Below are 12622 nucleotides of genomic sequence, written 5' to 3' on the forward strand. Positions count from 1 at the left end.
AGCATGGATAAGAGCAGGGAGAGCAGCAATAATCCCCCTTGGGGTAAACAGAACAGAACCAACATGAAAGTTTACAAATCTATTTAATTCAAGATTTTAAAGTACAACATTATTCGATAATTATTCTGATTCAAGGGGAATCAGAATGTCAAATCCTGACTGGGCGAGAGGAGGAGCTGGGGATGGAGGAGGGTAATTAGCTCCTGAGAAACGCGATAGCTGCTGATACTACTGAAGGAGCTTATATATGTATATGGTGATGGGCGTCGTATTCCTATAGGTAGATGTGGATCAGCTGAGGGTCAGCTGATGCAAGCTTGACTAACGTGACCTGCCAGAACTAACGCTACGCTTGATTTCTGTCAGGACCACTACCGTCAAATATGATTGACAATTAGCATACAGTTTGGATTGGCGGTATGGTTCCGTTCTGGGCGAGAACTCCCTGCGCATCCATGCAGCCTAGCATGGATAAGAGCAGGGAGAGCAGCAATAATCCCCCAAAACAAAACCATATGCCAATATCCCCAAAAACCAACTGACAGCGCAATCTGGATGCTTTTGTAGTTACCTGAGTGAGCCAAGGCAACTATGGAGGGATTATTGGGTCAGATTTAAAACTAAAAGTCTAAAACTAAAAGTCTTAAATGAAAACTAAAAGTCTAAATTTGAAACTAAAAGTCTAAGTCGAAAACTAAAAGTCTAAGTCGAAAATGAATTTGGTATTTAGGATTGGGCATTTGGTATTTAGGATTGGGCATTTGGTATTTAGGATTGGGCATTTTGTATTTAGGATTGGGCATTTGGTCATTTAGGATTTAGGATTGGGCATTTAGGGATTTAGGATTGGGAATTTGGTATTTAGGATTGGGCATTTAATCATTTAGCCATTTAGGATTTAGGATTGGGAATTTGGGGATTTAGGATTGGGCATTTGAGGATTGAGGAGTGTATGCAAATAAGGAGGCGGGGCCCAAATACTGGAGGCTGGGTTTGAAATGGCTGGTGCGCAGAGACACCTTATGGACAGCAGAGGGAGCTCCCAGTGCTAAGGAGCACTGTAATGAAACCAAACAGAGCGAGTGAGCAGGGCTGGAGCAAGTACTGTACTTTATGTAAGGGATAATGTATAGCGAATAACAACCCCGACAGGCTGAACAGTGATATTGTGAAAGCCGTGGCAAGAGACAAGCATCTTTATTACTATACCTTTGTGCTGTCTATTACAACGTTATGCTTAAACAGGTGGTTCCTATCATTATCGGATTAATTGCACAGTTTAACCATCATATAGTGAAAGTTTATCATTTGCATGTCAGTTTAACAAGGGCGCGCTTGACAGGGCATATATAAGAACGAGCAGAGAGAGAGAGAGAGAGAGCCCCGGCCGCGTGCGCGCACTCACTATTAATAATAATAATAATAGTTATTCTCGTCGTCAGACCGATAGCACTCCTTTCACTGGTGACTTTGTGTGTGAGGCCACATAAATGTTACAACGCTGTCATTAAGTTGAAGTTATCACATTGTAAAGTACAGTACTTGCTCCAGCCCTGCTCACTCGCTCTGTTTGGTTTCATTACAGTGCTCCTTAGCACTGGGAGCTCCCTCTGCTGTCCATAAGGTGTCTCTGCGCACCAGCCATTTCAAACCCAGCCTCCAGTATTTGGGCCCCGCCTCCTTATTTGCATACACTCCTCAATCCTAAATCCCCAAATTCCCAATCCTAAATCCTAAATGATAAAATGCCCAATCCTAAATACCAAATTCCCAATCCTAAATCCCTAAATGCCCAATCCTAAATCCTAAATGACCAAATGCCCAATCCTAAATACAAAATGCCCAATCCTAAATACCAAATGCCCAATCCTAAATACCAAATTCATTTTCGACTTAGACTTTTAGTTTTCGACTTAGACTTTTAGTTTCAAATTTAGACTTTTAGTTTTCGTTTAAGACTTTTAGTTTTAGACTTTTAGTTTTAAATCTGACCCAATAATCCCTCCATAGGCAACAAGCATGTTGCCAATACCTGAAAAGCTTGAGCAACAGCATGCTACCAACAATACCAGAAAGCCTTGAGCAACAAGTATGTTGCCCTTACCTAGATGGCCTAAACGAGTATGTTGCCAATACCCACATAACCATAGCAACAAGCATGTTGTCAATACCCGAAATGTTCAGCAGTAAACATACATATTGCAATGAATGACATACCACCTGAAATGAAGAAGTGAAAATTAGATATCAAAATGAATCAGCTGCTTGCTTGTTGTATATCCGCAGTCCAGTTCCAGTTTCTTTGTGTGACGCCTGTGAGCTAGAGATGAGAGATGGAGATTTAATTTTCAATTATCTTTTTCATTGGAAATAAGTACTGAAGTACACAATACTTAAGTAATCCTGGTGGAAACTTCTGGTTCACACAGAATTAGCAACACTGAATTAGAATTAGCTGGATGGTTTAATGTAACAAGCGTGATGCTGATGCTTGGATACATTTAGTCACAAATATGTAGATTTGAATAAATTCCAATCACTAGACAAGTTATTTGTTGATGTTTACTGCGTAAACTGTCACCTGTCAATAATTTCATAACCTTGTTATACTTGGTTGTAGTTTACTTCTGTAGAAAAGAGAAAAATTATAAAAATGATATATACACACACATTTTGTTAATTTTTACACACTACCCCCACCACGACTGAGGCTGATAGAAAGGTTACATCCTGATGTTAGCATCATATGTTGAGCACTATAGATCCAATCTAATTGGGGAAGCATCACACCAAGCTGGAGCAAGCAAGGACACATGGCAACAAGCGTGTTGCTGTAGCCAATAGCTGGGTTTCAGTCACGTGATTATTATGACGCACGAAGGCGGGGCGATATCAGATGGAGGGCAGGAAGTAAACACGGAGAATACGTCTATGTAGGAAACCGTTGCGGAGTGTCCATATTGAATTTATCCGATTTTTTTGACCGTCTGTTTACACGTTCTTTCAACTCTGACCCATATCCGATTCATGTGTTTACACTTGCCATACTATCTGAAACATCGCGCATGCTTAAAGGGTTAAATTCTCTTGCACAGATGGACGAACGCGAAATATGATTGATCCTAGCTCTGCGATGTATGCGAAGTTCGCCAAACATCACCATGATTTTGAGGCGAAGGAGGACGAAAAGTGCCATCATTGCACATATGCTTCAGTTATTGTGTGTGAGAGAGATCTCAGGACTGGTGGGAGCATATTGTGTTTAAATATTGGCTTTAACCGCGGAGACGTTGCCTAACGTAATGCCTCAGAACATCCAATCTGCCTGTTTACATGACAGTCGCATTGGCACATATCCGATTTATTTCCACATATGAATGAGGCCTGAAACCGATCTCAAAATATCCGAATGCATGCGTTTTTTTTCCTGTTTACACTGTCATAGAACACATCGGATCTGTGTCACATATGAGCAAAAAATCGGAATTGGGTCACATTTCACTGACAGTGTAAACGAGGCCTAAATAAATGAGCATTTAACGACAACCTAACGCTATATAAACACAGACACAAAAAACACTTGGCTAGCTAACATACCTCCGACGAAGTGATCGCTGCAGACACGGGCATTAACAGACTCTGCTCCTCCCGACCGCAGACGTAACTTACGTTAAAAATCCACTTTGTACGGCGTTGTTCTGTGAGCTTTTTACATTTCTCACCTTTATGAGTGACAATTTTCGGTACTCTATAAAAACCCTTTCCCTTTTCTCGATTAGAACGATTGGAGCAGCCGTAAACTACACAAAACATTGGCATTTTATCAGACTGCAGATCCTCAGCTATTTCACTTCCTGCCCTCCATCTGAATTTCGCGCTCTTGCGATGCAGCAGCGTGACGTCACGTGAAACCAACCTATTGTATGGGATCTATTGGGGGAAGCTTACACCCCTAGCGGCAGCAAATTCTGATACAACAAGCATGCTGTATAATCGCGGAACTATTGCTAAACTAGTGTAGTTTGGCAGGGGAAGCCTACACCCTACAGCAATAGCTCTGAGTCAGATGCAGTGCGCACTGCACAGCTAAGCAATGACATACAGTGTGCTTCCTCATTAATGAACATGATTACTGCTCCCGTCCTACGGATTCCTTCGGCTGTGGAGGAGAAGATGACGACTCCCATGATTCCACACTCCTTCGTGTTCAAGTTTAAGATGAATCTGAGGTGAAATCCTTGTGGGGAACGAATTCCTCTTGCTAAATTCCCGATTGCACGATTCCTTGTGAGATGATGTTGTTTGCCTGCCGAATTTCGCTATTTAATTAGCTCCTGAGAAACGCGATAGCTGCTGATACTACTGAAGGAGCTTATGTATATGGTGATGGGCGTCGTATTCCTATAGGTAGATGTGGATCAGCTGAGGGTTAGCTGATGCGAGCTTGACTAACGTGACCTGCCAGAACTAACGCTACGCTTGATCTTTGACAGAAAAGGTAGATTCAAGATCGGCCTGTAATTGACTAATTCTGTAGGATCAAGTTGCGTTTTTTTAACAAGTGGTTTAATCATAGCCAGCTTAAGTTCCTAATGACAAAGATGAATTAATGATATTAAGAAGAGGATCTATGACCTCTGGAAGCATCTCTTTCAATAGCTTAGTCTGTATAGGATCTAACGTGCATTTTGTCGATTTAGATGATTTAACAAGTTTAGAAAATCCTTTCTCTCCTATAGTAATGAATGAATTGAATTTTTCCTCAAGGTGACTACAATGCACTGCCTGATGCGATACTGTAGTAGACTGTTGTTGTTGTTTTTTTTGTCCCGATTTTGTCAGTCTTGTATGTAAAGATGTTCATGAAGTCATTATTGCTGTGCTGCTTGGAAACGTCTGGGGTTGCAGCTTTATTTTTCGTTAATTTAGCCACTGTTTCAAATAAATAAACTCTAGTTTTGTTTTCTTCCAGTTACGCTCCATTTTTCTGGATACTCTCTTAAGGGTTCGAGTGTGCTCGTACCAGTGTTGTAGTCGAGTCACCAACTGTCGAGTCGAGTCTCGAGTCCCCAGTGGGTTTTTAAGTTTTTAACGACATTAAGTTTTTAAATCATAAAGTCTGTATGGTGCCCTGGTGTCCTGTATACAGTAGCCATCACAAATGTCAAATATGATATGTCATTTACACTAGATAGTGTTTATAACAGTTATCTTGGGGGGTGGACTCATTTAATGTCCAATTTTAGCCAGGTTTCTGTCAAACACAGCACATCTAGGTTATAATCTGTAATCATATCATTAACAATAAATGCTTTTGAAGTAAGGGATTGAATATTCAGCAAACCAAGCATTATCATTTGTTCATCTGTGTTATATCTGTTTTTTATTTGTTGAACATCAATTACATTTTTACCCTTAAATGGGTTTGGGAGTTTTTTTTATATTTCCTAATTCGGGGAACAGACACAGTCTCTATATGATGATATCTAGGTGAAAGAGTCTCTATGTGATGAGATTTATCTGACCTCTGTGACGTGAAACAGCTAGCAGATGGTCGGTTTAGCCAGTCTGTCTGCTTCCTGACCTGAGCCCCAATTCATCATGTTTGAGCTCTAAGACTATGTGCCATATTACTAGAGAGAAGAGCAGCACCATCCCAGGAGGGATGAATACCATCTCTTTTCAACAGGTCAGGTCTGCCCCAAAAACTTTTCCAATTGTCTATGAATTTTATATTATTTTTTTCCAGAGAGGACTCCAGTCCCCATCAAGGAGAGTTCAGAGAGGACTCCATCTCCCATCCAGGAGAGTCCAGAGAGGACTCCGTCAGAGAGGGCTCCAGTCCCTGTCCAGGAGAGTCCAGAGAGGACTCCGTCTCCCATCCAGGAGAGTCCAGAGAGGACTCCGTCTCCCATCCAGGAGAGTCCAGAGAGGACTCCGTCAGAGAGGACTCCAGTACCCGTCCAGGAGAGTCCAAAGAGGACTCCATCAGAGAGGACTCCAGTCCCCATCCAGGAGAGTCCAGAGAGGACTCCGTCAGAGAGGACTCCAGTCCCTGTCCAGGAGAGTCCAGAGAGGACTCCGTCAGAGAGGACTCCAGTCCCTGTCCAGAGGTCTCATTTACAAAACGGGGCTGGAAACGTACGTACGCCAGTTCCCACGCAAAGGTTGTGATCTATAAAAAACAAACTTGACGGGAGAATGTGCGCACCTTTAAGCAAACTTTGAGCCGTGTGTACGCACATTCTGGAGACAAAGGGAATTGGCGACACAGATGGTGAGCTGGAGTTAAGTGTCTTTTTGGTCACTTTTAGACAGAAAATCTAAAGAAAATTAAACATATACAGAAAGATAATACAAATATAATTTCACTCACCAAGCCTATCTTGAAGCAAATATCCATCCCTTCTTAAATGTCCGCGCCAGCGAACGCGTTGGGCCGTTTAGTGAAACTGACGCAAATAAGAGTTTAAATAAATAAAATAATGATTTAAACTATGTTTTACTTCTGATATAAACATTTAGATTAAATATGCCATTCAAATTAATGGAGTTAAACACTTAAACATGAAATCATTACTGAGAAGTTACAACATTTTTTATATTCAAATTCAATCAATATAGAAATATTTGTTGTGGATGCAATGTTTTTGAACACTTTTCCTGTGGCGTGCTGTGTTTTAATGTTTTAACCACAGAGATAATTGCTTATCATGATAATACCAGATTGTCTGAGAAAATAGTTTTGTGCAAATAATGCCCAAGGCCTATCTGTTTCCATTAAAAATATAAATCAATTAAAAATACAATTCGGCCAGTGGAAAAGATTGAGAAAAACTTTCTCTGAAATGTATTTTACACTATTTGATTTATGTATTCAAAAACAAGGCAAGGATAGGCAACTACTTGATTTTTATTAATGTAATGTGTCTTGTACCGATAAACGTTATCACGTGGATGAATAATCATATGCAAATGATATGCAGATGAGGATATGCATAGTAAAACTAGGCGTTGTAAGCTCCATATATGGTTATTTCGGGGAGGAGACGCATGTGCGCACAATCTTCTGCTGACTGGGATTTATAAAGTGAATTCTGCGCAGGTTCTGGCGTACGAACGGTTTTATAAGTCTGAATATTTTTTTGCGTACGCCATTTTTGGCTTTCTGGCGCACGTACACTTTTAGTAAGGATCCTACGCACAGTTTTATAAATGAGACCCCAGGAGAGTCCAAAGAGGACTCCGTCAGAGAGGACTCCAGTCCCTGTCCAGGAGAGTCCAGAGAGGACTCTGTAAGAGAGGACACCAGTCCCCGTCCAGGAGAGTCCAGAGAGGACTCCGTTTCCCGTCTAGGCCACTAACACGCCCACGAAGGCCATCCTCAAGACGCTCAACACTGGACGGCCGGCTTCGCCCTGGTCTCCCGAGCTGCCGGCTCCGCCCTGGAGGCTTCCTGCTCTGGGTAAGCCACGCTCTTGTCAGCCTCCAGGGCGATTTTCAAAAGTCTTGTGAAGAAATAATCAGTATGGTTTTCATGACCTTATTTCAGTGACAATTTTGTTTAGTTTTTTCAGAAACCATGCATAAACGTCATTATCTCAAAACTACAAACTTTCACATACAGCTGCTGACATATTATTGTAGCAGAGTTTGTGCTGAATACAGTGTAATCAGACTTTAGCCATAAAAATGTCACAAGTAACAGAAATAAGCACAAATGTCAGAGCATGTCAGAACACCTCCAGGGCCCAGAAAACACCTTATTACTTGTTAGTTAATTTGCCCCAGCTGTGTCTCGTTTCCTTAATCTGTTCTGTGTACCTATTCAAGCCCTGTGTTTCAGTCTGTTCCGCAGATACCATAGAATTGAACCAGTGCTGTAAACTGAATACTACCTGTTGCAAAATTGTCTGATTTCTTTAATAAAATATTTTTGCAAACTCCAGATAGTAGCTCACCCCAGGATCACGATTTAATAGCAAACACGTTGAAGATTAGCGGACAGGCTGTCAATTCGTTAAGTGATAAGCTGTTTATAAGCTGTTTCACAAGTTCACAGTTACAAATAATCAGATAGAGTAGGCGTATTAGGCGTGCCGTCCGAGCTCGGAAACTGGCCCAAACCCAGAGTACTCCTCCCGCATCCCTGGCTGGGACAGGATCAGCCGAGAGTGAGGAGTGTATGTATAAATAGGCCCTTCTCTCGTGAGGAGAGGATTTGATGGTCAGGTAGGGCAAGAAGTCTGTAGACTTCACTGGGTTCAATGCACTTTCAATCATCAGGCATGGTGGAAAGTGTTACACTGCCAAATCAAACTGTCAAAATACAGAGTGACAGGCCTAACATGGGTAGACAGTTTATCAGCTAGTAAAAACTAGATTGATTGTCATTCAATGTCGTTATCAGATATCTTGCTGAGGCAGATGTGCATTTAATGGGTTGTATGGCTTTAACTGCAGCAGTACAAAAGGTTCAAAAACAGAGACTGGCTAAATGCTGGATGAAGTTATGGGGAAGGACCTTATCTTTCAAGTCTTGGGACAAACATCGATCAGATGAAGGAATCTAAGGAGACAGGAAGTGAAGCTAACAATATATTTGGACATATTTTGATGCCTTCCTACTTTGCAAGCTTCAGCTGTTGCAGTTTCAGGGGTGTTTATCATCTTACCACTGTAAGTGTTGATTTGCTTGGTGAAAGACGACAATCTGGGACACGGTGGGACTTAAAGAGGCCTGTTTACTTGAAAAATATGCAGAAGGGAAGGCTGGATTGCCACCATCCAGGCTTACATTTTTTTTGAAAATGATAATCAAAAGTTTGCTTAATCAATACATTTTTTTTCGAAGTTTTAATCAATCTGTCGAATGTTTTGACATATGATTTAGAAGGGGGAAATTATGGATCTAAGGATTCATACAGCAACCTGTGTGTGGTTTCAAGAGTGCAAAATACATATACTCCATTTATACTATCTTTTTTCATATTGCTTTCATTTTTTATCATATATTAGTTTTTAGTTAATTAATGTCTCCATCTCAAGGGTTGTAACATCCTTTGTCTTGTTCAAGCTTTGGGAGTCATGGATGTGAGACTGGCTGTTATGAATCTGATAGGGCTGCACTCCCTGTCTGGGTCAATTAACACCAGTTTGATGATAATATTTAAAGCAGCTTGCCAAAGTGTTCAATAAAATAATACTTCAGTGTTTAATATCTTCAGTGTTTAATATTTTATTAAAATTAGGGATGCACTGATACCAGCACACAGCAGCACAGATGCGCAATCTTGTTGAGCGCATCCCTTTTTTATAGACAAAGCAAATAGCAAAGAAAGTAAAATGAGGAACATATTACTAACGTTAACTGGCGGTAAAGAGAGAGAGAGGTGAATAGCGAAAAAAGGGCAAATAGCCTACTGCATTCGACTTCGCTTGAACAGACAAATTCACAAATTCGTCAAAATGCCCATTTTGGCGAGTATCCTTGTGAAACATAGTCGGTTATGTCTTAAGTGAACATAAACAGTTGAGAAAGAAAACCTGTGTGTAACAGTATGTTGGATACGTGCAGGTCTTATAGGCCCAATGGAGTGCTTTGATACGCACAGCATACATTCTGTGGCGGTTCACATGACACTAACATGAAACCAGACTTCATTCATCTCAATGGAAAACATATTTACACTGTCTGAATCACTCCCTATCCCTATGTAGTGCACTATCTGCCATTCACCGTGTAGAAAATAGTAAATGTGTGAACAAGTGACCGATTTCAGCAGCTTCAGCGTCTATTCATAATGTTGGGGGCGGAGCTTCACATGCTAGAGAGCATTTGATTGGACAGAAAATCTGATGAGAAGTTGAAGTGCAGAGTGATGTCATCAAAATCATTAATCCATATTTGCGGAAGTGAGGGACTGTACGTTTTGAATGCTTATATCTTCTAAATGTGAATTTTGTCATTGTTTAGGGAGCACAATAGCTTATAGATAACAGTAAGCTTTTAATTTATAGTAAAAGCCACAAAACAATTTTGATTTCATTGGGACTTTAAGGGACAGCAGCCTAATAAACCTACTGCTGTCTTAGTCCTTAAAGGGATAAGGGATAAATTTGTTGCTAATTTAAATGTAAATTTAATGGAAATGGAAATGTAAAGAAGGTTTTTAGCTGAAACCGTGGTCCTTGGTGATATAATGACAATCATATAATGCAAGTCAATGGTTAGTGTCACTTATACAGGCAAAATAAAATTAATACAAAGATTCTGAAGTATATATGATAGACCAGGGATAGGCAACTCCGGTCCTGGAGGGCCACTGTCCTGCAGAGTTTAGCTCCAACCCTAATTAAACACACCTGAACAAGGCAATCAGTGTTTTCAGGATTACTAGATAGATACAGGCAGGTGAGTTTTTATCAGGGCTGAAGCTAAACTCTGCAGGACAGTGGCCCTCCAGGACCGGAGTTGCCTATCCCTGTGATAGACACTTTACTATCCCATGAGGCCATGGGAGAGGATTTGTGAATAGCGGTGACACAACACAACTGACACAGGTAGTTGACATGATAATGACAACATGGCGGATGTAGTACGTCCGGATTACCTTCATACTACACTCATTCATATTACAGTATATAGAACATATTATTATTATTATTATTATTATTATTATTATTATTATTATTATTACATATTTAAAATAAGTACCCACTCGAGAGAGTATGTGATTTCGGACACAGCCAGTCATGTGTTTCCCTTTCTCCTGATGTGATCATGTCATGTGCTCTCCTTGCTTCATGTGTTGTTTTCATTAGTTGTTCTAGTCATGTGGTTCTCTGTTCTGTTTCGCCATTGGTTCATTGTTCATTGCTTTTAGGTGTCTTGTCAAGTCATTATGTTCCCATTGTCTGGTGTCTAGCTTTGTGTAAGGTGAGTTTATATTTGTTCAAGTTTATTTCAATTAGTTTATTTTGCATTTGTTTTGATCAAGTTTTGTTAAATAAATCTGCACATGGGTTCAGTTCAACTTGCCTCCAGTGAATTCATTACAAGCTGGATTGACTAAGGGAAACCCCAAAGACAGAGCTAAAAACAAATAGGAAACAATGGCATTATTCCCATTTTCTACCTATACTTAGCAAATTCATGTCAACTAACTCTCATTAATTCAAGTGTGGGTATCTGCTGGTCGGAGTAATGGGCATGCCGAAAGGTCTTTACAATTGGTTGCAAAAGCTGCCTTATGGTGCAGGGTTAGGGGTTAGTTTGTGTTGTAGCATTGTGTAACTTTCACCACTTTGACACACACATGTCCCCGACCTGCAGCTTTCTCTGTTTCCCTGTCTTTATTAATATGCAACCACATGCCAACGGACTCTCATTAGAGTATAAGTAGACTGTAGTACACTGTTAGGTTAGGTTTAGGGGTAGTATAATAAGTTGGCACGTAGTTACTTATAGCTAGCAGAATTTCTGAAGTGGACTATCAAAATGATCTAAAATGGAGCCATTCCCCTGTCAGATTTGATTTGATGTCAGTCATCTGATATCATTGTTGCCAGTTTTTGTTGTTCATAAAGGACAGCATGTTTTAGTCAGATGAATGGTGTATTGTGCTGGTGATGCTCATCATCATGAGAGAGCTTGTGTTTCCGGCCTGATGCTGGTTAAGTGCTGGCAGGTGCTCCATTATACTGTAGGACACTTGACTTGCCGATAATGAGCCTCGCGGGCTTTATTACTCTGACATGTCTAAATAGCACAGAAATTCTTCCCCCGTGCACCCCCCCCCCCCCCACCCCCCACACCACACACACACACACACACACACCAGCATCATTTCCGCCCAGAGTCACACCATTCATCAGCGGTTTGAATAGATGCACGTATAGACGTGGCAGCTGCTAGAATGATCTTAACACAAATGTTTGAATACAAAGGGAGTCGTAATTTCTATTACAACCCTTAAAATGTTCTTTCATGTGAAAATGATGGATTCATTTTCTAGTTAAATTCTTAAATAACTTTACGAATGAAGACATTCGATCAAATGCATAATATTATTTATTCTTGTGACCTAAAATACAATCATATAAACTTGTAGGCACACATGATGTCTATACAGGCATTTCATCAAAACCATAGAACAATTTTTATATCAGAACTCCAACTGTATAACAGAAACCCACTGTAAGCTTTGGGTCTTAGCAATTCCTGTACCCGTGATACACATTTTCACTAGCTACATTTGCACAGATTATGCTATTCAAGTTAAATATCACATTTGATAAAGCTCTCCAGTACTCTACTACAGAAAATATGCAGCTGTTTACTTCACTCTAACCAGACAAGTGAGTTTCTTCTTGTAACAAATATAATATAGCACTTGAACTTGACTAATAGCTCACTGTACAAGAGCTGTCATGCTAAAATACATAATTAGAAAAGCTATCCTCTCAAAAGCACGTTATTTCACTAAATATGTGTAAACACATGTAGATGATAGATCATGTTATTTCGCTTGAAAAAACCCAGCCAACTGTAATTTTATCAGCAATTAATATTATTATGTTTACCGTGTTCAAAAATGAATCTGCCAATAAGGTTTACAAT

Source organism: Abramis brama (assembly GCF_963993115.1).
Source record: "Abramis brama genome assembly, chromosome: 25".
Taxonomy (NCBI): domain Eukaryota; kingdom Metazoa; phylum Chordata; class Actinopteri; order Cypriniformes; family Leuciscidae; genus Abramis; species Abramis brama.